Genomic DNA, 5,194 nt, shown 5'->3' with positions numbered 1-5,194 from the left:
CCGGGGGGGGTCGGGCTCTGCTCCGGGGAACAAGGGACAGGAGGAGAGGACACGGCCTCAGGCTGTGCCAGGGGGGGCTCAGGTTGGACATCAGGAGGGATTTCTGCATGGAAAGGGTGGTCAGGCCTTGGCAGAGGCTGCCCAGGGAGGCGGTGGAGTCCCCATCCTGGAGGTGTCCAAGGAAGGACTGGACGTGGCACTCAGTGCTTTGGGCTGGGGGACAAGGTGGGCATCGGGCACAGGGTGGACTCGATGGTCTCAGAGGTCTTTTCCCAGCTAATTGGTTCTGTGGTTCTGCCCGCGGGGTGATAAGATCGGGTTCAGAGCCCGGAGCGCCGAGGGCAGGGCGGCCCCGGCTCTGGGTCGTGGCTCACGGGGAGAAGCGTCGAGGGTCCTCGTGGGTCCCTTCCAACTCGGAATGTTCTGTGATTCCTTAAGAGTGAAAGGCTGGAGTGGAGCTGTGGAGAGAAAGAGGGTCTGCCCCTCAAGGCTCCATGTGCCGGGGTCGCAGGGAGCAGCTTCACGCTGGCCTTGCCCTGCTCTGTGGCAGAGGAGTGTGGAGCAGAAGCAAGTTGTGGTTGGGAAGGCTGTAGGTGATGCCAGTCAGGTCAGGGCTCAACGTTGTCTCAGGTCAGGCTGTAGGACACAGTCCCTTAGGATTGTGCTTGGAAGTGTTCCTTCCACCCCGACCTCAGCACCTCCTGCTGCTCCTGGTCTCCTCTGCATCCCTTTGCAGCTCAGGGACTCCCTCCTTTCCCCTCCGTTAAACCTTTGTGGACTCTCCTTGACATTTGCCATTGTTATTCCAAAGAAATCCCACAGAGCAATTAAGAGCCATCGGTAGTCTCTGCTCCCAAGTGTTTAATTAGACAGTGTGCTAAATAGTGTTCACACAGGTCAAGCCTTTGTCCTTCCTTGACTGTTGCTGTCACAGTCACGGTTGCTTTTGTCACCTTTGGCTACAACATACTCAGGTGGAAGAGGTGCTGGAATATGAGGGATATCAAAACCTGCTTCTGTGCACAGAATTCTCTGTCCCTCCTGGAGTGATTGTGTTTCCCAGTTGATAGGAATGGCATTATTCCAGACCAAGAGAAAATTAAACCTGTTGGGCAGGTACTATAAACACACAAACCACTGTTCAGTTAACTCCAGGAATTCCACTAGCAGGACTCAAGAGCCTGATGCGTGTCAAAAACTAGACATGTCCAAGGAAGTTTGTCACCTTCTGGCTCTTTTGTGGTTCTCTCCTTTCCCTGCACAATCAGCCAGTGGAAATGTTTAGGGAAAAAATGTGCATTTCAGCATAGAAATACAACTTGTATGTGCAACCTTTCATGTTTAGAGAGGCACAAGGATATTGTAACTTGTCAGGGAGGGTGTCAGCACCTGGAGAAGGGAGTTGGCAGTTCATCAGGAGGCTAATAAGCAAAATGATATCCATGTTGTTTGAAGAGCAAGTTTTCAAGCTTCAACAAATACTTGTATCTTTCTCCAAGCTGATGGAGGGTGTGTTTGAAGCTGCTTGGCACAACTTGTGTGGTGGGAAGAAGCGGGGCTGGCACCGTGCTGTGTTGTGCAATCTGAGGTGCTGCAAACACTAAGGGTATGAGACTGGTTTGGGTTGGAAGGGACATTAAAGCTCATCTCATTCCACCCCTGCCATGGGCAGGGACACCTTCCACTAGCCCAGGTTGCTCCAAGCCCTGTCCAACCTGGCCTTGGACACTTCCAGGGATGGGGCAGCCACAGCTTCTCTGGGCAACCTGTGCCAGGGCCTCCCCACCCTCATAGCCAAGGATTTCTTCCCAATATCCCATCTAACCCTGACCTCTGGCAGTGGGAAGCCATTCCTCCTTGTCCTGTCCCTCCATCCCTTGTCCCAAGTCCCTCTTCAGCTCTCCTTGAGCACCTTCAGGCCCTGGAAGGGGCTCTGAGGTCTCCCTGGAGCCTTCCCTTCTCCAGGTGAACACCCCCAGCTCTCCCAGCCTGGCTCCAGAGCAGAGGGGCTCCAGCCCTTGGAACATCTCCATGGCATCTCTGGACTCACTCCAACAGCTCCATGTCCTTGTGATGTTGTTCCCAGGGCTGGAGGCAGCTCTGCAGGTGGGGTCTCACCCGAGCTGGGCAGAGGGGCAGAATCCCCCCTCCCCTGCTGCCCATGCTGTGGGGTCAGCCCAGCACACGGGGGAGGTTTCTGGGCTGCAGACACACATTTCTGGGTCCTCTTGAGGTTCTCATCCACCAACACCCCCAAGTCCTTCTCCTTAGGGCTGCTCTCCATCCATTCTGTATCTGTCTCTGTTGTGGCTTTCAGGATTTTGGCACATGAAGTGTGGGTGACGTCTTTTCTTCACTAGGACTGCTCTGGCAGTTCTCAATCTAAACGAGCTATAATGCTTTCCAGCTGTTTAAAATTAATCAAAGCCTAATTTTTCTCACATGATGAAGTCTCTGATCTGCTTTTCTCTTAGTTCTATGATATCACTTCACCTGGCTTTGAGGAGAAAAAATTCTTTTTCCTAACTCTTTCAAAACTACTTGCAGGTGATTCTTCCATTGTGTGGGGGTGTTGGTTTTCTCTTAGGGTTTTGTTTTTAATAAGGCCAGGAGAGCACTTTTGGAACTTATTTTCACGATGGAAGTATGCAGGCATCTGTAACTTCATTTTTCCTGTGAAGATGTATGTTTTGTGGATTACTTGGCAGGTGATGAAAAGGGTAGGGAAGTCTAGGAGTTAGGAAATATTTTTTTATATGTCTGCATCTTAACACATTAGATTCTTTAGAACAAGGAATTCTAGCCCTGTTTGAAGGGTGGGTGTGTGAAGGGGGAAAGGGAAGCACGATGCTGGTGGTCGCTGCCTCCAGTCCAAGTGTGTTTATATATCCTGGTAACTAGAGAGATGATGAATAAAAGTAGATTAGGTATCACTTAATTAGTTCAGCAAGTTCCATTCACAGCAGGTTTTTTTGGGTGAGCTCAAATGACTCCCTGCATTGACACCTGTACCAGCACAGTGCCACAGCTCAGCTGGGCTGAGTTAAGGTCGTTCTCCATCACCCATAATCAGTTTGGTGTGTATATTCTGTTTTATTTACTTAGGAGATGAAAACCACTTCAGTTCAAAATGAATGTTTAGATATGTTATACACAATACCAGATGAATCTTCTAAAATACAAATTTTGCGTGTTTGCTCTGGCTCCTGCACAGCCTGGGCCTCCCAGTTCCAGTGCAAGGGCTGATAAAATGATGGGTTCTTCCATTTTGGCATTTCAAGAGCAAGGGAATTGCATCTGGTTCTGCAGGATAACAGGAATCTTAGCTGTGTGATTGAATGGTCTCTAAACACAGAAAATCAGCCAGTGAATTTCACTCTGTATTTAGTGATCAGTTGGTCTGTTTGAAAAATAAAAGCATCAGTAAAAAAACATTAAATTATATATATATATAATATGATATAAATATATCACATATATATATAAATATATCAGATATATATCAGATATAAATAATGTCAGAACTGGTTTAAATATGAGCAATACCCAACTTCTTGAAAGAGGACTTACTGCAATGAAAACTTTGTTGTAGTCCAGATTTGACTAATGCTAGAAAAATATTTTTCTGGGCATTTTCTAAATTAAAATCTTAATTTCTAATTTGATAATCAGACAGTAGGCTTTTGTTAGCAGGTCCTCATGGCTGTCAGTGTTTTGGAGGCATTTGGGCAGTGTCCTGAATAACTTGCTTTAACTTTTGGCCAGCCCTGAAGTGGTCAGGCAGCTGGACTAGAGGATTGTTGTAGGTCACCTCCAGCTGAAATATTCTGTGATGTTCTCCCTGGAAGCCTTGGAAAAATCCAGGTTCAGTTTTCTCTGTATACTAATCTGACTCCCCAGATCTTTGTCAGTGCCCGCTGGCCGTGCCTGACACACAGGTTGGTCTGGCTCAGCACCCCTGGCATGGTTTTGCTCATCAGTGGAGCATCTGCTCACCTCCAGGGGTGTGTTGTTACCTTCCATGTCCATTGTCTCGTCCTTCCTCCATGGGCTGTGCTCAAATCCTTTGGGAACAGCCCATGGCTTGGTACTGCCCGCTCTGGTTAAACCCACTGCTCCAGGATTAGGCTCCTCAGCCCTGGCTGGGTGCCTGCATGTTTGCAACATCCTCCAGGAAAGGCTCAGCTGCTGGGATTTGGGATCAGCACTCCCTCCACCAAGGGCTCCTGAGGGTGCCCGGGGGCTGAGCTGGGCTTTGGGCAATCCAGGCATCCCAGGAGGGTGTCCTGAGCACTCAGCATCCCTGAGGAGGGAAGGCTGCTCAGGAGCAGCTCACACTCCGTTGTTTTTGTGTGTCTGGCACTTAGGATTGGCTTAATTACCACATGTGCCAGGGAGCCAGGATTGGCTTAATTACCACATGTGCCAGGGAGCCAGCCTGCAGAGCAGCGTTCGGTGGCTGCAGTTGTTCTCTTCTCCAGGTTCTCTTGATTATTATTTTTTTTAATTGTAGGAATGAATAATTGTTTGCCAACCTGCTTGCTGCTCTATCTCTGTAATTTGCATCTCGATGTAATTAAAAGAGTACATTAACAACTGCCTGACTTGCCATGACACCCAGGATTTTAATAATTCATGGCTAGAACGGAATCTTTAAGCTGAACCTGAGGGGAAGTTAACAACAAATAGTCTGTCAGGTGTCAAGTCCTTGCTCTCTCCTAATAAGTTTTGGTCTTACAGATCAAAAGGAGCCTACCAGAGCTCAAGGGATGTTTGGACAACGCTCTGAGGCACATGGTGGGATTTTGGGATTGTCCTGTGCAGGGCCAGGAGTTGGGCTTGGTGATCCTTGTGGGATCAGGTTTGGCCCTCGGTGTATTTGGAGTCAAAGCTATTGCAGCAGCAGAGGAGTGTGTGGGTGCTGTGGCTGCCAAGCCTGGTTGTCAATGGAAATAGTTTTAAATATTCTCAGCTACATTTTAATATTCATTTTAATAGGTACATGGTAGTTCTGGTGGTAAGGGGTGATTTTCTCTCCTGTGTCAGCATAGCTGCTGCCTGCCTGATAAGCTTAAAACTAGCTGTGATAAATATGTATTGTGTTGTACAAAGCATACATGGTTTGTTTTTTTTTTTTTTTTAAATTTATTTTATTCCAGGAGCTAAATAACTTTTCTCTCTGTTCTCTAGGGAT

Source organism: Lepidothrix coronata, unplaced genomic scaffold (assembly GCF_001604755.1).
Source record: "Lepidothrix coronata isolate B3197 unplaced genomic scaffold, Lepidothrix_coronata-1.0 Scaffold90, whole genome shotgun sequence".
Lineage (NCBI taxonomy): Eukaryota > Metazoa > Chordata > Aves > Passeriformes > Pipridae > Lepidothrix > Lepidothrix coronata.
The sequence above is the reverse complement of the archived record's forward strand: the minus strand, read 5'-3'. Positions refer to the sequence as shown.